The 23,031-nt window shown below is 41.1% G+C and overlaps 1 protein-coding gene across 3 annotated transcripts in view; it reads right to left on the bottom strand.

The window, feature by feature from the left end:
* Positions 1 to 23,031, bottom strand: part of si:dkey-91i10.2 (uncharacterized protein LOC555224 homolog) — a 181,628-nt gene that overhangs the window by 109,562 nt on the left and 49,035 nt on the right. For all 3 annotated transcript variants that reach the window (XM_034185894.1, XM_034185893.1, XM_034185895.1), the window contains exon 2: positions 22,219 to 22,357. The gene's annotated coding sequence lies outside the window, so the exon portion shown is untranslated. The remainder of the gene's footprint in view (positions 1 to 22,218; positions 22,358 to 23,031) is intronic.

Here is a 23,031-nt window from a genome sequence, read left to right as displayed (position 1 = left end):
CTGGAGAAATGATAATTAAATTACAGATTATTAAAAATAGGGCTGCTCGTGTTGCACTTAACTGCAGTTATAGGACAAATATTATTACAATGCAGAAAAATTTTACTTTAAACTTTTATATTCACTGATCATTTTCATGAGAAAAATTATTGTCACTAAGTTACCTTGTATTTTGTTTAGGAATTTTTCTTTCAGTTCAGAAAATCAGAGATACATAACCAGACATGCTGTGGCAGGAAACGTAATACTGCCTGCAGCTAGAACTAATGCTATTAAGAACACTGTCATCTTTAGGGGTATGAAGGAATGGAATTTATTACCTGAACATATCAAACTCACTTCAAATTAATGTTTTTTTTTTAAAGTTCTAAAACTGCATTTATTAACATAATGAGCAATCTGGGTTAAATCTGCTTATCCATACATGGAGAGGTTGTATCTATTTTTTATATGTACAACCCCTGGCAAAAATTATGGAATCATGAAAAACAAAAGAACGCTCCAACACATCACTAGTATTTTGTTGCACCACCTCTGGCTTTTACAACAGCTTGCAGTCTCTGAGGCATGGACTTAATGAGTGACAAACAGTACTCTTCATCAGTCTGGCTCCAACTTTCTCTGATTGCTGTTGCCAGATCAGCTTTGCAGGTTGGAGCCTTGTCATGGACTATTTTCTTCAACTTCCACCAAAGATTTTCAGTTGGATTAAGATCCGGACTATTTGCAGGCCATGACATTGACCCTATGTGTCTTTTTGCAAGGAATGTTTTCACAGTTTTTGCTCTATGGCAAGATGCATTATCATCTTGAAAAATGATTTCATCATCCCCAAACATCCTTTCAATTGATGGGATAAGAAAAGAGTCCAAAATATCAACGTACACTTGTGCATTTATTGATGATGTAATGACAGCCATCTCCCCAGTGCCTTTACCTGACATGCAGCCCCATATCATCAATGACTGTGGAAATTTACATGTTCTCTTCAGGCAGTCATCTTTATAAATATAAATAATGATCTTCTTATGGCCTCAGACAGTGGACTCATCTCTGTGCTTGTTCTGTTAGACCTCAGTGCTGCTTTTGATACTGTTGACCATAAAATTTTATTACAGAGATTAGAGCATGCCATAGGTATTAAAGGCACTGCGCTGCGGTGGTTTGAATCATATTTATCTAATAGATTACAATTTGTTCATGTAAATGGGGAATCTTCTTCACAGACTAAGGTTAATTATGGAGTTCCACAAGGTTCTGTGCTAGGACCAATTTTATTCACTTTATACATGCTTCCCTTAGGCAGTATTATTAGACAGCATTGCTTAAATTTTCATTGTTACGCAGATGATACCCAGCTTTATCTATCCATGAAGCCAGAGGACACACACCAATTAGCTGAACTGCAGGATTGTCTTACAGACATAAAGACATGGATGACCTCTAATTTCCTGCTTTTAAACTCAGATAAAACTGAAGTTATTGTACTTGGCCCCACAAATCTTAGAAACATGGTGTCTAACCAGATCCTTACTCTGGATGGCATTACCCTGACCTCTAGTAATACTGTGCGAAATCTTGGAGTCATTTTTGATCAGGATATGTCATTCAAAGCGCATATTAAACAAATATGTACGACTGCTTTTTTGCATTTACGCAATATCTCTAAAATTAGAAAGGTCTTGTCTCAGAGTGATGCTGAAAAATGTATGACTGCTTTTTTGCATTTACGCAATATCTCTAAAATTAGAAAGGTCTTGTCTCAGAGTGATGCTGAAAAACTAATTCATGCATTTATTTCCTCTAGGCTGGACTATTGTAATTCATTATTATCAGGTTGTCCTAAAAGTTCCCTGAAAAGCCTTCAGTTAATTCCAAATGCTGCAGCTAGAGTACTAGCGGGGACTAGAAGGAGAGAGCATATCTCACCCATATTGGCCTCTCTTCATTGGCTTCCTGTTAATTCTAGAATAGAATTTAAAATTCTTCCTCTTACTTATAAGGTTTTGAACAATCAGGTCCCATCTTATCTTAGGGACCTCATAGTACCATATCACCCCAATAGAGCACTTCGCTCTCAGACTGCAGGCTTACTTGTAGTTCCTAGGGTTTGTAAGAGTAGAATGGGAGGCAGAGCCTTCAGCTTTCAGGCTCCTCTCCTGTGGAACCAGCTCCCAATTCAGATCAGGGAGACAGACACCCTCTCTACTTTTAAGATTAGGCTTAAAACTTTCCTTTTTGCTAAAGCTTATAGTTAGGGCTGGATCAGGTGACCCTGAACCATCCCTTAGTTATGCTGCTATAGACTTAGACTGCTGGGGGGTTCCCATGATGCACTGAGTGTTTCTTTCTCTTTTTGCTCTGTATGCACCACTCTGCATTTAATCATTAGTGATTGATCTCTGCTCCCCTCCACAGCATGTCTTTTTCCTGGTTCTCTCCCTCAGCCCCAACCAGTCCCAGCAGAAGACTGCCCCTCCCTGAGCCTGGTTCTGCTGGAGGTTTCTTCCTGTTAAAAGGGAGTTTTTCCTTCCCACTTTCACCAAGTGCTTGCTCACAGGGGGTCTTTTTGACCGTTGGGGTTTTTACGTAATTATTGTATGGCCTTGCCTTACAATATAAAGCGCCTTGGGGCAACTGTTTGTTGTGATTTGGCGCTATATAAATAAAACTGATTGAAAATTGATTGATAAATCTCATTGGAACGGCACCAAACAAAAGTTTCAGCATCATCAGCTTGCCCAATGCAGATTCGAGATTCATCACTGAATATAATTTTCATCCAGTCATCCACAGTCCACGATTGCTTTTCCTTAGCCCATTGTAACCTTGTTTTTTTCTGTTTAGGTGTTAATAATGGCTTTCGTTTAGCTTTTCTGTATGTAAATCCCATTTCCTTTAGGCGGTTTCTTACAGTTCGGTCACAGACGTTGATTCCAGTTTCCTCCCATTCATTCCTCATTTGTTTTGTTGTGCATTTTCGATTTTTGAGACATATTGCTTTAAGTTTTCTCTCTTGACGCTTTGATGTCTTCCTTGGTCTACCAGTATGTTTGCCTTTAACAACCTTCCCATGTTGTTTGTATTTGGTCCAGAGTTTAGACACAGCTGACTGTGAACAGCCAACATCTTTTGCAACATTGCGTGATGATTTACCCTCTTTTAAGAGGTTGATAATCCTCTCCTTTGATCAATTGACATCTCTCGTGTTGGATCCATGATTCATGTCAGTCCACTTGGTGCAACAGCTCTCCAAGGTGTGATCACTCCTTTTTAGATGCAGACTAACGAGCGGATCTGATTTGATGCAGGTGTTAGTTTTGGGGATGAAAATTTACAGGGTGATTCCATAATTTATTCCTCAGAATTGAGTGATTCCATATTTTTTCCCTCTGCTTGGTCTAAAAAAGTAACCGTTACTGACTGCCACAATTTTTTTTTACTGATTTCTTATAGTGTTTCTTAAAGCCAGAAAGTTGCCATTTGAAATGACTTTAGTTTTATGTCATGTCTGTGATCTGCTTTTTTTCTACAAAATTAAACAACTGAATGAACATCCTCTGAGGCTGGTGATTCCATCATTTTTGCCAGGGGTTGTATATAGACTTGACCATGTGTGATGATTAATTTGATTGGAATTTTACTTTAGTTTTACACTTTTGAATGCATTTTTGATTTATGTGTATTGTGTTTGTAAATCTGTGTGGACCCCAGGAAGAGTTTTTTTATTTGGATCCCTAATGGGGATCCAAATAAAAAATGAACTTCGACAATGTTTCTTGTTGCAAAGTTGGCTATCAATGGTTTTCCCATTGATACTGGATTTTTGCTGAAAAACCAATCTTGATGGTGCTTAAAAAGGTGGTTGCCGACTCGCCTAATGGGACAGTGAACAATGTGGAAATGGCTGAACAACTTAAAATGACAATGAAACTGTGAAATTTTGAGTGCTGATTTGGGTCCCCAAGTGGTTCAGGTGTTGTATTGTAGTTCAATCTGAATGCCAAATTTATTTTGCTAATGAATATCAGTTCAAATACATTTAACTGAATATTGTCCAATCAGCAGCAACACATGGCTTAGTGGTTAGCACTGTTGTCTCACAGCAGGAAGGTCATGGGCTTGATTCCCACCTGTGACCTTTCTGTGTGGAGTCTGCGTGTTCTCCCCATGCCTGCATGGGTTCTCTCTGGGTGCTCTCGCTTCCCCCTACATCCAAAAACATGCAGGTTAGGTGGATTGGAAATGTTTAATTGTCTGTAGGTGTGCATGCGGATGTGAATGTGTGTGCTTGTCTCTTTGTGGCCCTGTGACAGACTGGCGTCCTGTCCAGGGTGTACCCCGCCTCACACCCTATGACTGCTGGGACAGGCTCCAGCTCCCCGTGATGCTTAATTGGAGTTTGAAGATGTAGTGAAGATGAAGTGAACGGTTGAAGATGAGTGAATGTTCAATCAGACTGCTGTGCAGTGCGAAATTTTGCATAATTGTGTCCTCACTGTGGCTTGACATACCCCCCCTCCCCGGCGTCGGTGCTCACAGTCTGATGTTTCAGTATTTTTGACCTCACCCTACTTACAGTACATGCTTGGAATGAGAGAAAACAGGTCATTTTTGTTTGTCTGGTTGCCAGTAATGTGATTTTTTTTTTTTTAGCCTATTCTAAAGATGACGAGAAAATCAAACCGTTTTTTAAAATTTCTGCTCATCCTTGTTTTGACCAGGAAAAAGAAACACAGCTCATATTTATTAATCTTTTGTATTTTTAGAGATTTCTGTTTCTTGAGATGTTAGGCGGCGATGTTGGTTGGACTGTGTGCTGTAATTTGTGCTTTCATTTACAATGAAATACAATGAAAATAAAATCTAAGTGATAAAAAAGATTTCTGTTTATTCTGGTTGTTTTGTTAGCTCTCTCCACCTGGTTTTACCTTAACTTCTAGGACGCAATCGCAAAAGGGTTTCTATAAAGAGGTAGATGGTGAAATTCAGTAAGAAGATATTTTTTCTTTAATCCCTTTGTTTAATTAATGCATATTTTTGTGGACTGGGCAGGGGTTTTCATCACCGATGGACTGGGTGAGCGCATTAAAAATCCGACTTGCTTGTTGCCTCAGTAACACTGGAGCTAATGTCACCAAATTTCCCAAACCTGCTCACAGATGACAGACACAAGGACACATTCACACACCTTTTCTACACACCCCAAACCAGGCTGATCGGCTGGTGGGAGATAATACACCACCGTCAAGTTGACCTCAGAGTATTTTGTGTACACTGTGTGTATGATTCATTAAAACTCTGCTCTTTGGAGTTGATGGTATAGTGATGACTCCACCCTCTATATTACTTATACACAACTCTCTGGGTACAGCTGATCGCTAATGTAGGACTGCACACACATAGAGACAAATCGACCTTCTGACTTGTGTGGTTGATGGTTGATGCCAAATTACTGAACCCCTGAAGTTGACTTCACCATCCATTAGGGAATGACGGCAGGGAAATAAATGTAACACTAAAAAGAAAGTGGTAGCTGAGGGGACAGTAAAGAAGATAACTCCTCTCCCATCTGCCAGGAGCTGGCTCTGCTCTTCTTTCTGACTAATCAGACAGCAGATCTAGATTAACTTGAGACAAGAAAGTGAGCAGGATGGTAATTGACACAATGTGATTCTCTTCTTCTCTTGGTCATTGTCTCTCTTGTATCTACAGCCTATCCAATTAGAAAACACATCATCCATCAGTCAGCGGGGTGAGGTTACTGCTATGATCATGACCGTGGCTATAAAACAGGGGCCCAAAGAGCTTACCTCAATACGTTAGATGAATCATAAAACCAAAATCATCTTTACTTTAATGCCAAAGCTCAGGCTTCAAGCCTGTTGCCAACTTTACTGTAATAGATCAATCTGTATTCCACACATAATGGATGTTAGCCAGGATCAGTCAGGTTTAATCATTGATCTCTAAACTAACAAGCACAACAACAAATCTGATTTGGTGGTGAGGTGGTTCTCAGTCCTATTACATGGGACCTTTCCTTATAGATATAATTCCTTAGATTAGATTTAAAGCACATATAATATTATTTAGACATAACTAGAATTGCATTAAAGAAGAAGAAAATAAAGAAAAATGCAGACTTGAGGCCTGTCCGGGGTGTACCCTGCCTCTCGCCCAATAACTGCTGGGATAGGCTACAGTCACATATAAATAGACAGAAATAAATACATAAGTAATAAGAAATTTACATAACTTCACATAATCAATAAACCCGAACCCACTCATAACAGATTTGCACAAAAAGCAGCTTTGTAAAAAGCACTGTGTTGAATAGGGAAACCATGTGTGAACAGCGATCTGCCTGCTTACATTTTAACATATGAGGCATAAAATAATATAATTTTGGGCTACTGTGGCCTAGAGAACCAATCAAAAGAAAATAGAAATCAAAAATATTTGATCAACATGTAAAGAGTTTATGGGCACCGTAACACTAGAGCACGAATGGCGTATGAATCAAACATATTAGCAAAACAAACAAAAGTTGAGCTGTATGGGACAGACAATTAAGGCAATTCAAGCGGCAGTCGTACAGCCGTGTACAAATGCTGTTCGACTAGCCAGAATGTAGTTCAAAGCAGGCGCCAATAGTATGTGCAGGGAGAAACATGCCAACATAATAAAATAAAAGGAAGGCTGAAAATAATGACCCCAGCAGGAAACCCCACAATGCCGGTGCCGCAGACTGACCGGTTCCCCCTAAAAATTAGTCATTAGCCGCGGTTCATGGATTATCACCTCGTTTCTGCTTAAAACTGCACTCCAGTCATCATCTATCTCAGCGACAGATATCTGAAGCTTTTGTACAATCATGTCCAGGTAAATTCAGCATTATTTTATCATAAAAGATGGAGGAAGCAATCTGAGTGCCATGGATACATGAGCTACTAGCTGATGCATTCACTGCGCATCGATCATTTCATAATGTCACATAGTATCGCCTCATTTCTGCTTAAAACTGATACTGAATGCTTTAAGAGGTTTTACCTTCTCATGTGATGGTTAATAATCCCATTAATCCATTTGATCACTTTGGATGAACAGACTCTGTCTCAGATGAGCTGCTGAGGTCCAAAATGATGCATGCGCAGTGGAGACTGGGCAGACCAATTTTCAGGGGTGCACCATTCGGTCTGTGACACCAGCTGTTACAGCAAACATATGTTGAAAGCTTTCTCACTCTCCCTCACTCGCTCTCTGTTGGTGCCTCTCTCCCTTTCTGAAAATCAGCTGTTTGGGGGTGGGGGGGCTGGCAGGGGATCACTGTGCTCTGCTGTGTGTGTCTGTGTGTCACTCCTTCTCTCGCTCTCTCAATTTCAGAATTTCAGTTTCGATTTTCTATTTCAATGGAGCTTTATTGACATGGGAAACATACGTTTCCATTGTCAGAGCAAGTGTTACATACAGCAAAAAATAAAATCCTCTCTCGGCTCTCTCTTTCTCTCCCCCTCTCTGGAAGGTGATGGCTTTACAATATAAAGCGCCTTGGGGCAACTGTTTGTTGTGATTTGGCGCTATATAAACAAAATTGATTGAATTGATTGAATTGAAATCAGCTGAGCACAGTGAGGTGTGGCCCTGAGACACACAGTCTCGCTGACACAGTGACTGTGATCACGGTATAATGTCCAGGATGAACATGTAATCACACATGCATTGACAGTTCACCTCATGTGTCAGAGGATTCATCTGTATAATCATGTTATTATGGCTGTTAGACCCCGTCCACATGGCCGCAGTCCGCGTCAATGTGTCACAGAGATGCGCTGACTCACTGTGACACACAGTGTATTCGGTGTGATTGCGCAATGTTCATGTCTAGTGCACATGATGATTGCATGGATGGATGGATGTCATTACAAGTGCAACAATGAGATTACGTTCACACTCACATGTCCACAGACAAACAGCAATTAATCCACAATTATTACTTGTTTACCGTAATAATGGCACACATCAGAATTAAGACAACACATATACATTTGACATTGTTTATGTGCACTAAACTTGAAACAGTTCATTTTCCAAATTGAGGCGATGTGAGTGTGTGGTAGCCGCCGCAACTGGAGTCACGCCGCCGCTAGCTTGGGGGGAACGGGGACCTGCCGCAGCTAAAACAGCGCAGCCCCCAAAGGGGAAAGGGGTGGCGTGAGCCATGGCCAGGATGGGGTGTGTGATGGGGGCAGGAGGGGAAGTAGAAGGTAAAGTGGAGCATGCTTCAGTCTTTGTCCATGTGTGAGTCTGTCTGTCCTTGTGTACTGGAGTAAGAGAGATAAGGAGGCAGCCAATCTTCCCAAGGCCGTAGAAATTCTTCTGGAGGAAAAACAATGGGCATCTATCCTTGAGAGGCTGATAAGCCTGCCGTGTTTGTGGTTGAGCAGTGAAAAACACTTTTCCAGCTTCACATGAACAAACCAAATCCCAATTATGAAAAATTTCCCCTGGCCTCTGAAATCTTCACCTTCTCCTGCAAGGCACGCATTTGCTCCGAGATGATATCCAATTTGCATCTGAGTTCAAGGGTTAACGCAGTCTGAGAATGCATCACCTTGCCCAACTCATTAATCATGAAGGACAATCAAGGGGTCGTGGTTTTGGCGTCAGCCGTCTTGCCAATCTTCCGGTAGGTCAGGGCAGCACATAAGTCAATATGTACCAGCCCTCCTACTATGAATTCAAATATGAATAAATCCTCGACGTCCTCCACAGAGAAAGGCGCAAAGCATGCGACCTGCCAAGTCTCCCAGGCGTCGAGAACATGGGTAAGTTCCATCTGGGCATGCAGGGTCCCCTGGCCCTGATCTTGTAGAAAAAATGGTGTCAATAGCGTTCAGAGACCAGCTGATCAATTCCATGATTAATCCAATATAGTTTGAAGAATTCACAGCCTGGTGAAGTAGGGACTTTGAAGGTTGGAGCAGAGATAGAGGAGAGAGGAGGAGATGCGACCGCCCTCACCAGAGTCAATCAATCAATCAATTTTATTTATATAGCGCCAAATCACAACAAACAGTTGCCCCAAGGCGCTTTATATTGTAAGGCAAGGCCATACAATAATTACGTAAAAACCCCAATGGTCAAAACGACCCCCTGTGAGCAAGCACTTGGCGACAGTGGGAAGGAAAAACTCCCTTTTAACAGGAAGAAACCTCCAGCAGAACCAGGCTCAGGGAGGGGCAGTCTTCTGCTGGGACTGGTTGGGGCTGAGGGAGAGAACCAGGAAAAAGACATGCTGTGGAGGGGAGCAGAGATCAATCACTAATGATTAAATGCAGAGTGGTGCATACAGAGCAAAAAGAGAAAGAAACACTCAGTGCATTATGGGAACCCCCCAGCAGTCTAAGTCTATAGCAGCATAACTAAGGGATGGTTCAGGGTCACCTGATCCAGCCCTAACTATAAGCTTTAGCAAAAAGGAAAGTTTTAAGCCTAATCTTAAAAGTAGAGAGGGTGTCTGTCTCCCTGATCCGAATTGGGAACTGGTTCCACAGGAGAGGAGCCTGAAAGCTGAAGGTTCTGCCTCCCATTCTACTCTTACAAACCCTAGGAACTACAAGTAAGCCTGCAGTCTGAGAGCGAAGCGCTCTATTGGGGTGATATGGTACTATGAGGTCCCTAAGATAAGAAGGGACCTGACTATTCAAACCTTATAAGTAAGAAGAAGAATTTTAAATTCTATTCTAGAATTAACAGGAAGCCAATGAAGAGAGGCCAATATGGGTGAGATATGCTCTCTCCTTCTAGTCCCCATCAGTACTCTAGCTGCAGCATTTTGAATTAACTGAAGGCTTTTCAGGGAACTTTTAGGACAACCTGAAAATAATTAATTACAATAGTCCAGCCTAGAGGAAATAAATGCATGAATTAGTTTTTCAGCATCACTCTGAGACAAGACCTTTCTAATTTTAGAGATATTGCGTAAATGCAAAAAAGCAGTCTTACATATTTGTTTAATATGCGCTTTGAATGACATATCCTGATCAAAAATGACTCCAAGATTTCTCACAGTATTACTAGAGGTCAGGGTAATGGCATCCAGAGTAAGGATCTGGTTAGACACCATGTTTCTAAGATTTGTGGGGCCAAGTACAATAACTTCAGTTTATCTGAGTTTAAAAGCCGGAAATTAGAGGTCATCCATGTCCTTATGTCTGTAAGACAATCCTGCAGTTTAGCTAATTGGTGTGTGTCCTCTGGCTTCATGGATAGATAAAGCTGGGTATCATCTGCGTAACAATGAAAATTTAAGCAATGCCGTCTAATAATACTGCCTAAGGGAAGAATGTATAAAGTGAATAAAATTGGTCCTAGCACAGAACCTTGTGGAACTCCATAATTAACCTTAGTCTGTGAAGAAGATTCCCCATTTACATGAACAAATTGTAATCTATTAGATAATATGATTCAAACCACCGCAGCGCAGTGCCTTTAATACCTATGGCATGCTCTAATCTCTGTAATAAAATTTTATGGTCAACAGTATCAAAAGCAGAACTGAGGTCTAATAGAACAAGCACAGAGATGAGTCCACTGTCTGAGGCTATAAGAAGATCATTTGTAACCTTCACTAATGCTGTTTCTGTACTATGATGAATTCTAAAACCTGACTGAAACTCTTCAAATAGACCATTCCTCTGCAGATGATCAGTTAGCTGTTTAACAACTACCCTTTCAAGAATTTGTGAGAGAAAAGGAAGGTTGGAGATTGGCCTATAATTAGCTAAGATAGCTGGGTCAAGTGATGGCTTTTTAAGTAATGGTTTAATTACTGCCACCTTAAAAGCCTGTGGTACATAGCCAACTAATAAAGATAGATTGATCATATTTAAGATCGAAGCATTAAATAATGGTAGGGCTTCCTTGAGCAGCCTGGTAGGAATGGGGTCTAATAGACATGTTGATGGTTTGGATGAAGTAACTAAATAACTCAGACAGAACAATCTGAGAGAAAGAGTCTAACCAAATACCAGCATCACTGAAACCAGCCAAAGATAACGATACGTCTTGGGATGGTTATGAGTAATTTTTTCTCTAATAGTTAAAATTTTATTAGCAAAGAAAGTCATGAAGTCATTACTAGTTAAAGTTAAAGGAATACTCGGCTCAATAGAGCTCTGACTCGTTGTCAGCCTGGCTACAGTGCTGAAAAGAAACCTGGGGTTGTTCTTATTTTCTTCAATTAGTGATGAGTAGTAAGATGTCCTAGCTTTACGGAGGGCTTTTTTATAGAGCAACAGACTCTTTGTCCAGGCTAAGTGAAGATCTTCTAAATTAGTGAGATGCCATTTCCTCTCCAACTTACGGGTTATCTGCTTTAAGCTGCGAGTTTGAGAGTTATACCACGGAGTCAGGCACTTCTGATTTAAAGCTCTCTTTTTCAGAGGAGCTACAGAATCCAAAGTTGTCTTCAATGAGGATGTAAAACTATTGACGAGATACTCTATCTCACTTACAGAGTTTAGGTAGCTACTCTGCACTGTGTTGGTATATGGCATTAGTGAACATAAAGAAGGAAACATATCCTTAAACCTAGTTACAGCGCTTTCTGAAAGACTTATAGTGTAATGAAACTTATTCCCCACTGCTGGGTAGTCCATCAGAGTAAATGTAAATGTTATTAAGAAATGATCAGACAGAAGGGAGTTTTCAGGGAATACTGTTAAGTCTTCAATTTCCATACCATAAGTCAGAACAAGATCTAAGATATGATTAAAGTGGTGGGTGGACTCATTTACATTTTGAGCAAAGCCAATTGAGTCTAATAGTAGATTAAATGCAGTGTTGAGGCTGTCATTCTCAGCATCTGTGTGGATGTTAAAATCGGCCACTATAATTATCTTATCTGAGCTAAGCACTAAGTCAGACAAAAGTTCTGAAAATTCACAGAGAAACTCACAGTAACGACCAGGAGGACGATAGATAACAACAAATAAAACTGGTTTTTGGGACTTCCAATTTGGATGGACAAGACTAAGAGTCAAGCTTTCAAATGAATTAAAGCTCTGTCTGGGTTTTTGATTAATTAATAAGCTGGAATGGAAGATTGCTGCTAATCCTCCGCCTCGGCCCGTGCTACGAGCGTTCTGGCAGTTAGTGTGACTCGGGGGGTGTTGACTCATTTAAACTAACATATTCATCCTGCTGTAACCAGGTTTCTGTAAGGCAGAATAAATCAATATGTTGATCAATTATTATATCATTTACTAACAGGGACTTAGAAGAGAGAGACCTAATGTTTAATAGACCACATTTAAGTGTTTTAGTCTGTGGTGCAGTTGAAGGTGCTATATTATTTTTTCTTTTTGAATTTTTATGCTTAAATAGATTTTTGCTGGTTATTGGTAGTCTGGGAGCAGGCACCGTCTCTATGGGGATGGGGTAATGAGGGGATGGCAGGGGGAGAGAAGCTGCAGAGAGGTGTGTAAGACTACAACTCTGCTTCCTGGTCCCAACCTGGATAGTCACGGTTTGGAGGATTTAAGAAAATTGGCCAGATTTCTAGAAATGAGAGCTGCTCCATCCAAAGTGGGATGGATGCCGTCTCTCCTAACAAGACCAGGTTTTCCCCAGAAGCTTTGCCAATTATCTATGAAGCCCACCTCATTTTTTGGACACCACTCAGACAGCCAGCAATTCAAGGAGAACATGCGGCTAAACATGTCACTCCCGGTCCGATTGGGGAGGGGCCCAGAGAAAACTACAGAGTCCGACATTGTTTTTGCAAAGTTACACACCGATTCAATGTTAATTTTAGTGACCTCCGATTGGCGTAACCGGGTGTCATTACTGCTGACGTGAATTACAATCTACCAAATTTACGCTTAGCCTTAGCCAGCAGTTTCAAATTTCCTTCAATGTCACCTGCTCTGGCCCCCGGAAGACAATTGACTATGGTTGCTGGTGTCGCTAACTTCACATTTCTCAAAACAGTCGCCAATAACCAGAGTTTGTTCCTCGGCGGGTGTGTCGCCGAGTGGGGAAAAACGGTTAGAAATGTGAACGGGTTGGCGGTGTACACGGGGCTTCTGTTTAGGGCTACGCTTCCTCCTCACAGTCACCCAGTCGGCCTGCTTTCCCGGCTGCTCGGGATCTGCCAGAGGGAAACTAACGGCGGCTAAGCTACCTTGGTCCGCACCGACTACAGGGGCCTGGCTAGCTGTAGAATTTTCCACGGTGCGGAGCCGAGTCTCCAATTCGCCCAGCCTGGCCTCCAAAGCTACGAATAAACTACACTTATTACAAGTACCATTACTGCTAAAGCAGGCCGAGGAATAACTAAACATTTCACACCCAGAGCAGAAAAGTGCGGGAGAGACAGGAGAAGCCGCCATGCTAAACCGGCTAAGAGCTAGTAGCTGCGCTAAGCTAGCGGATTCCTAAAAACACGCAAAGTGAATAACGTGTAAATAATTTAGAGGTGATTCAGCAGAGGGAGTGCTTTAGTTAAGGCACGTGAAGATTACACTGTGAAACAAATCGTAATCTAGATAACTAGATCAATCTAACTGCGCAGATTAAACAGCTAACAGATACAGCAAAACACCGCTGTGCTCCGGAACAGGAAGTGATACAATACCGCAGTGAGAGCCAACCACCAGTAGAGGCAAGCAAGAGCCTCTACTGGTGGCTCTTGCTTGCCAAGCTGATATGCATGCCACATACTTTGGAGCACCCTCTGAGCACCCGAACAGGATGGGGGGAAGGGGGTGCTCATTGGGGGCACAATCATGATGTGCCGACATGATCAGACTGCTCTGAATGCTAGTGGGTTGCCATTTTGGATGCCATTTGAGCAGCAGTCACACAGCAGCACAACCACCGTACGAATATTCCCCAGTTCAAATGGAGCATGACAGTGGTGTGCCTGTTCTCTACCTTCATGCTGGCTTGCCAATTTGATGTATTTCCCTAAGTGCCATACGGATACTGTCCGAGGAATTCGAATGCAGCTCGAATGCAGCACGACTTGCACAAATATCAATTCATATAGCACTCGTGCAATTCGTGCTCTAGTGTAATGGGGGTAAATGTCAATTCGTGCAGCATTTGTGCAATTTATGCTGCAGGTCAAATACAGTTTGACTGCGGGACAAATTGCACGAATGACGCTCAAATGACCATTCTTACAGCAGTATGAATGCAGTACGACTGACTCCACGGCCTTTCAGATGTTTTCCAGCACGAGCCACACACAAATGTGCCGACTGCTGTAGGAATGCTGTACAAGGCGTTCGAGTGCAGTTCGAATGCAGCACGAATTGCACAAATATCAATTCATATAGCACTCGTGCAATTCGTGCTCTAGTGTAATGGGGGTATACAATAAGTCCCTTTTTGTGCCTTTAGAGGCTTCTTCTGTTTTTTGTCGATATATCAAATTAATTAAATGTTGTAAAGGAACGCTGATGCAACACAGATATCTACATAATTATATTATTTATTTAAAGGTGCATAACAATGGCTTTTGACTAACATTTAAATGTAAGGTTACATCTTCATCAGAGGCCTTGGAAAAAATGGGAGGTGAAGTCCTGCTTAAAAATCATCAAGTGATGTGATTCTACGTAAAGTAGGGGGTGACTACCTAAAGATCCACCCATATCTACCAAGATGCTACACTCATTACATTCAACATTGAAGGCAAACCACACACAAACAGGTGGGAAGAGATTAAGAACAAAGCTGATAAATATCAAATATCAAACATAAAATATTCATAATAATATGAAAATAAAGGTACATTCAGGTTTCTCCACATCGACAACAACAAGACAGAGCTGTTCTCCTTCCTGGCTTCTAACGTGGCAGACATTGACACCAACAAATATTTCATCACCACACAAGGCACTGGCATTCTTTCCTCCAATTGCCAAGATGTGTCAGCTCTAGTGCCATGCATGCACGAGGAGACTGACACTCGTATCCTCCTGCACCTACAAGATGCCATACAACAGGGGTACAGCAACGTGTCAATATGCACGTTGGGGGCATATTGAGTGCATATTGGGTGCATACCACGTTTTGGTGGCAGGGTCAAGAAGACTGCATAGGACCCCCTGGACCACCTATGGAGACGTCACACCAGCATTCTGCACCTTGGGTGCCATGCCAGACGAGCGTGCCATTGATGAGTGGATGCAACCACTGGAGTGATTTGTGGTCCAGCTGTATGATTGCACCAGCACAGAGGAGGGTGTTAACCAGGCAAGGAAACAGCTGTTCAGCAAGAAAGGGAGAGCTACTGATGGTCTGCCTCAGACACAGGCTGCACTCATCCAACACACAAAGAGAGCTGCCTACCAGACTGGCCACTGTTGGGCCCAAATGATGACCCCTGCTCCAGAGCGTCTGTCACAAAGTGAATGGGGCTGGAACAAGAAGCCTGGTGGTGGATGGAATATAACCTGGATGACCTTACCAGAAGCATCAGAAGCCTGCAGGGAACTTTTGTGATGTGGCTGCAAGAATGGCTGCAGAGGATGCTGTCAGTGCGGTGGACATTGCTCTCAGTGACACGGCTCATAGACAACAGTTCATTCAAACAGGCTAGCGATCACTGTGCCCTGCACGGGCTGTGGTCCGCCAAGATGAAACAAAAATGCAGAGATCATCCTCTGATCATCTAACTTCGTGTAACACTTACATTTTGTCATGGTTTGTGGCATCTGGATGTAAACAGGCCCGGGATAAAATAAAGAGCTGAAGTTGTTTATGTGAAATTTCCCACAAAAGCAGGTTTGGCACTGATAGATTCCCACCGTCTCCCGCTAAAACGTCATGGTCCACTATAACGCCGCTAGGTGGCAGTATAACGGTGTGGCACAGTTCCATTGTCTGGGGAGAACCTGATTTTATTCTTTAATTTCCAGGTATCTGCGGGCCGGTCCGAGTCAGCCAAAGGGCTGGATACGGCCCACGGGCCGTAGAATGCCCAGGTGTGGTTTAATGAGTAGCCTCTTCCATCTCTGTCAATTATATCAAGCTTTCTTATACCATGCTATTTGGTCAGAATAAATAAAATACTGCTATACCTCACCATATAAAACAAACCTCATTCAAACAGGACTAAACTCAGTCATGTTGAGCTGACATCGATGTGAGTGCAGAGGAGAGGGGAAGAGGGAAATTCATGCTAGTGCACGGTCCATAGCAGGTAAGCCAAGTGTGACTATGCCCCCTCTCACACTCACACACTCTCTCTTTCCATCTCCTTCTCGCTAAATTCTCAGGAATTCAAACTGTGCCCCCAGGTCAAATCTTCCACAATGCTATTCCCCAATTCAATCGGATGACTCTTGATTAAGCACATCCAGACTTCCAGACTCTTGAAGAAGCTTTCAAGTTCTGCTTGGCCAAAAGCACAGTCCAGCATATCATGCATCCTCAGATTTTGGTCTTCCTTTTCCCTTCAGTCACTTCTTAAGCTCTTGCCTATACTTATTGCTATAGTTGAGTATTTATCATTCCTTCAGTTCCGTAACGCCATGATAACAGGGATGCAGTTCCACATTAGATGCTAAGACCCAACACCCAAGAGCTTTCTTGAGAATCCTTCCATTCAGCTGTTTTTCAGAGACCTTAAAATGCGTGCCCTCAGGCAATGACAAGACTGCTTCTCATTATTTCATCATCGGTGTAAGTTGGGTGAAGATTCAGGCAAAGTCGTTTTCCCCACATATAATAATTTGATGCTGAAAGCTTGTCTGCTAATAGACCTGGTTGTATATTCACCACATGTGAGAAACTCTTACTAGAAGGCTGTCTTTTTAACCCTCAGCAGACTCTCACCTTCTCTGATCCTTCTGTCAAGGAACATATTTATTAAGTATTCGTGAAATACTATAAATATGAGAGATCTTGCTGAGATACCCATTATAGTACTGCCAAGACTAACATCACTTTCTTTCTTTTCTCATCTATGATGAAATGCATATATGATCATCCTTTGACTCATGATTTAGCATCCCTACTCATCATCGATGAGCATAAGCCACTGAGATCCCGGTTCGATGCTGAGCTGCAAAATTTCTGCCTGAGGCCAGCCTACCCCCAAAAGCCATTGTCTTCACTCTCAAAGAATCAGTGCAACTACAGTCGCAGCTCTTTGTCTGCCTACCTCGACAAATCTTCTGCTTGCCAATGCTATGTCAGGCTCAACATGAAGGACATTTGTTGTGATAAAATGTATGAGGTCCTGCTTCACCTAACCCATAAATGAAAATTTGCAGCAGCTTTACAGTCTTATTCTATTATTACATATCAGGTAGTTGCCAGTTATTGCATTCATCCATCTCTGCATTTTGTTTATTAAGGGTAGTATCTCACTGGGCACGACTGTTGGAGAGCAACTGGAGACGCGAATTAGTGACCAAACACACAAATGAGTGATAGTTTTGGCAGTTGGGATCTCATTGAAGTGGCCACTCGAAGCTGACATGATGACACGTTTGGCCACATTGTGTTCAGCTCTTATTATCCTGATATTATCAATGTGAATAGACTGTGGAAATTCCCCTGACTGTACCCAGTAATGACAAAAAATAAAAAATAGAAGTTAAAAAAATGATTTAAAAAAAGTCAAGCGCAGCTCCACAGGGGGTTAAAATGTGTAAAGCTCACTGACTTGCAGAATGATGTCCACTGAATGTCCACTAAACAATCCTCGCTTTTTGTCCTTGGATCCTTGTCCTGAGATCTGCATGAAGTGCTCATCCACATGCTGGACCAGGCTTTTCTCTGTGACACAGCCATGTCCAGAGGTGCTTTGGGGGTGTGCATACTTTGATTTGATTTATTCAGCAATAATACTGTAAGTCCCTTTGTCTGTTCCCTTGTTTTTTTGCTTGTGGTCTTCACAGCAGATCGAAGACATCCTCCTACTCCATCATGCTGCTCCATCCTCCTGCATTTTGTCTCTGATGGACATATGACATCACATTCCCAAAGCACGACATTTAGCAGAAAGGTTTTCCCAGTAAGATACTAGGCGACAGGTGGAGACGAGGCGGAGACACAAAATTTCGTAAAAACAGGCAAATAAGATGAAAAGGCTTTTCATTTGAAATCTCATTGAATTAGTCCTCCCAACACATGCGCACATGGCGGCTGACTGTCTGCTGAATGCTGTCTGAAGTAGTGGCGAAAATACAGCCATAAATCTCAAGTCGTCCACACACACAGCATGAGATATTCCACACAGCACAGACACAAAAGTCGAGTGACACACTGTGGCTGAAATGACCACACATTTGCAAAGACAGCGCTCAGGATGGATGTGGACTATTACATTGTTACTATGTGAAGGAGGCTGGAAATTCCCCTGCCGTTACACAGAAAAAGCACTGAAAGTAATAATACATAAATGACAATAAAAAAAAACAAGAAGAAAAGTATGAATGAAGTCCTCACAGACAATGAAATAAAAATAATTAATCCAGATTGCCTCGTCTAAATTCTCCACACCCGTGGATCCCCACAGGCAATACACTAGTATATACATGTACACACACACACACACACACACACACACACACACACACACACACACACACACACACACACACACACACACACACACACATACATACCAGTGGTGGGCACAGATAACCAAAAAATTAACTTCAATAACAGATAATAAGATAACTGAAAAGTTATCTTTGATTAAGATAAACCACCCAAAGATGTATTGGAAGTTACAGATAATCGATAAATTCCGGTGTTGTCTATCGGACATTTGCAGTTACTAAAGAGCTGAAATTGATTTTTAACCCGATCACGTTTGAAAGCATCAAAAGCAGTAAAAGACCTAAAGAATAAGCAAGAATGTTTGACCATGCTGCCACCTGCAGGAAGCAGCATAGACAAATCCTGAAAGCACGCACATAATCATTTTTCTTTCAACATTCTGCCCCTGCTGGAAGCTCTTGTTTACAACCACACTCCCACCACAGCAGCACACCAAGAGCAGCCATAAGACCAGCTCCCTATCAATTTCAACACTCCGGTCAGGCGGAGGTCTTGAAAAATAAAGTCATACTAACTTATGGTTTTTGAAAATACTGATAGAATAACTCCATTAATGTCAATTCTGTCATTTGTACAAAGTTAAAATATAACATATATCTTTTAATGTTGAATAAGACACTAATTCTGAGGTTTTGTAACAAACACAGACCGCAAAGCATTCTGGGTAAAAGTGCTAAACAGTGATTGGTTCAGTAATCCATTATGTAAACCAACACGTTAATGTGACATGTGTCGTGTGTTGGTTTAAAGATAAATGTGCTTTTGTAAAATATTCCATTTTTATTTGTAAAAACAGGCATTTTTACAGAGCCCTGGAAGTGTCATTGCAATTGCATGTTTTAAAACTTTTATGATGTTGTAAAACGTGCACTCAATATTAGTAAGTAAGTAAGTAAATTTATTTATATAGTGCCTTTCACAGACATAAGGCCATGTACACACGTTGTCGGGTATTTGTAAAACCGAATATCTTACTCTTTCAGTTTGGGGAAAAAAATCCATCCACATCAAACCGTATAAATGTGTTGTAATTAGTCTGGCAAACCTTTGGGTGGCGGTACTGATTAAAATTCTATCCAATCAGGAGCCTTATTCTCTTGTCACCACTTCCACAAAAACTAAAAACATGGCGCCAACCTCGTTCGTGTGGACCGATAAGGAGTCAGAATTACTTCTAACCGTAGTTTTAGAATACAAAGTTAACAAATATTTGCACACAAAAAGCACCTGGACAATGGACAATACCAACACTTTGAGAGCAGCCATGTACCCAGACGTTTAATACTGCCATGAACACTCCTGACCAGTAGATGGCAGTAGCGGCCTTGAAAAAAATGTCAAACAAAATTCCAGATAATCCGTGTCTGCTACATTTAAGATGCGTGGAATTTAACAAACGCAAATACACTAACGTCTATAAACCCAGAAAATATATTTACGAGAGTTTTAGACATTAGAGTTTAATGCTGTTATCTGTGGACCCTGAACAGAGTGTCTGAAATGCATTTGTCCTGTCGTGAATGTCTGAGATTACCTTATGCTACCCATAATGCATTGCTACCTGGCACAGCATGTGCTCACAAAACCTTAAAAATTAGCACATTACTTTAAAACGAAAACATATATCTGATATTTTCACTTTATAAACTTCAGACATAACAATAATTTTAAATAACTTGTCTAAAATGAGTGGTTAAAATTTGAACCATAAGTTAAACATGTATGCCTCTGGATGACTTGGTGACATTGCGATTATATTAGTATGGTATTAAAGGAAATGACTTTTTTTTTGGTTACCAGTTCTCCTTTGCTTACAGACGATAGAGTGGTTTCTGATTGCAGAGAATAGAACAACATGCCTCTTAGGAAACTTTTAACAGGTAGGTCTCAACAGCTTTAACAGTTTTAAAAATGTTTTTCACTGTTTAGTTTAGTACGTTATCGGTCTAAAAGTTATCGAACGGTAATTCATTGGAAGATAATTAGTCCGATGATGGTTTTTAAAATTATCTAAAAAGATAATCCGATAATGAAAACATTATCTTTGATAATTATCTGTTATCGGATTATCGGAAGTGTGCCCACCACTGATACATACATACTTACAATGAGGCAAATAAGTATGTGATCCACTGTCGATTTTGCCAGTTTTCCCACCTACCAAGAATGGAGAGGTCTGTAATTTTTATCGTAGGTACACTTCAACTGTGAGAGACAGAATCTAAAAGAAATAAAAAAAAAAAAAAATCAGAAAATCACATTGTATGATTTTTAAATAAATAATTTGGATTTATTGCATGAAATAAGTATTTGATCCCCTACTAACCAGCAAGAATTCTGGCTCTCACAGACCTGTTAATTTTTCTTTAAGAAGTCCTTCTATTCTGCACTCTTTACCTGTATTAATTGCACCTGTTCGAACTCATTACCTGTATAAAAGACACCTGTTCACACACTCAATCAATCACACTCCAACCTGTCCACCATGGCCAAGACCAAAGAGCTGTCTAAGGACATCAACTGTGAGAGACAGAATCTAAAACCAAAACAAAACAAAATAAAAAAAAAAAAAAAACAGAAAATCTCATTGTATGATTTTTAAACAATTAATTTGCATTTTATTGCATGAAATAAGTATTTGATACAATTGAAAAACAGACCTTAATATTTGGTACAGAAACCTTTGTTTGCAATTACAGAGGTCAGACGTTCTTGATCAAGTTTGCACAGACTGCAGCAGGGACTTTGGTCCACTCCTCTATACAGATCTTCTCCAGATCTTTCAGGTTTTGAGTTTCAGCTCCCTCCAAAGATTTTTTTATTGAGTTCAGGTCTTAACAAGACTGTGAGAGCCAGAATTCTTGCTGGTTGGTAGGGGATCAAATACTTATTTCATGCAATAAAATGCAAATTATTTATTTAGAAATCATACAATGTGATTTTCTGATTTTTTTTTTTTTTGATTCTCTCACAGTTGAAGTGTACCTACGATAAAAATTACAGACCTCTCCATTCTTTGCAGGTGGGAAAACTTGTAAATCAACAGTGGATCAAATACATATTTGCAATCACATGTCTGATAAAAAATAAGAAAGAAAGAAAGAAAGATTTGTTGAGAAATTGAATTATATTGAATGTTCTTTGAATAACAACATGTTGTATTATTATGCCAGCCCAGTCTCACGTTTTTTGTTTTTTTCATTTTTTCAGGCTTTTTGTAACTCACTATTACTAACCCTACTCCTACCCCCAACCCTAACCATAACCACCCCGACACCCCCGCTTTACTTTTAATTTTGTGCAGCCATCACGGAATGAATTAGAATGAATTTATGCTGCTGTAAATAAGGTGCTTTTCGTTACCAAAATCTGTTACACATCAGGGAACTGAACAGAAATCACAGTTAACATCAAATCGATGCTTTTCTCTCCGCAGTGAGATAAAGGCTCAGGATAATATTCATTATGTGTACTTTTGTTGGGGACACACCCCTCCTGGTCTCTGACCATACGAAGGTTATCAAACAGGTGGCATCATGTTCCACAGATCACGTTTGAAAACATCTCCTCCGGTTGCAGCCAGCAATTCCTGCAGCTTGTGGCGCAGCACTGATCTTGCAAACTTACCCCATTTTAATCAAATGTCTCCCCACATGCAGATCCCTGGCTCCAGTCCCGAAGTGGCCGGATTTCTCGTCTCGTGTCTGGGTCCCCTCAGAGCGATCTCTCTGGAACTCTCACTAATCCATGCAGATGTGGCCTCGGGCTACAAGGAGAGAGAAAATTAAAGCCCATCAATCAATAACACGTCAGTCAATTTTATGAACAAAATAAAGCAACACAGTGAAGAAGATCACTCCAGAGTGGTGCAGTTTTTAAACCCTGCTGGATGGAGATGCATCATGAGGTTAGATAGCAGGTGATCGTGTAAAACAAACCGTGTCCTGCTTTAGAGATTGGATCAGATACTGAGTCAGTTATGTAATGAGACTTTTACTCCTCTGCCAGGAGAAAATACTGGATTACACATATCATACTCAGTGGTGGGCACACTTCTGATAATCCGATAACAGATAATTATCGAAGATAATGTTTTCATTATTATAACCTAATGCGCACATATGATGGACCCATGAGCCAGCTCCGCGTGTCCCTCTGTCCAGCGTGCACTGAAGCACTGGTGACCGTGTTGCAAAGGTAATATGGTTTTATTTATTACAATGTGAGGAGAGCTCACCGGTGCATGCTCCTCGTGGTGGTGTCTCATTAGGTGATATTCTGCATGGCATGATATGTATTCACCAGCTGCACTTAGTGATGATGCAGTGGTCAGGTGCAGCTTTGACTGCATGCTCATCGCCGTGCTTGCTGAGACGTGGTTGGGCCATCCAGTTTTTTATTTTTCCCCATGCCGTTATTGTTTGCAGACATGCGTGCAGC

This window comes from Thalassophryne amazonica, chromosome 14 (genome assembly GCF_902500255.1).
Source record: "Thalassophryne amazonica chromosome 14, fThaAma1.1, whole genome shotgun sequence".
NCBI lineage: Eukaryota > Metazoa > Chordata > Actinopteri > Batrachoidiformes > Batrachoididae > Thalassophryne > Thalassophryne amazonica.
The sequence above is the reverse complement of the archived record's forward strand: the minus strand, read 5'-3'. Positions and strand labels throughout refer to the sequence as shown.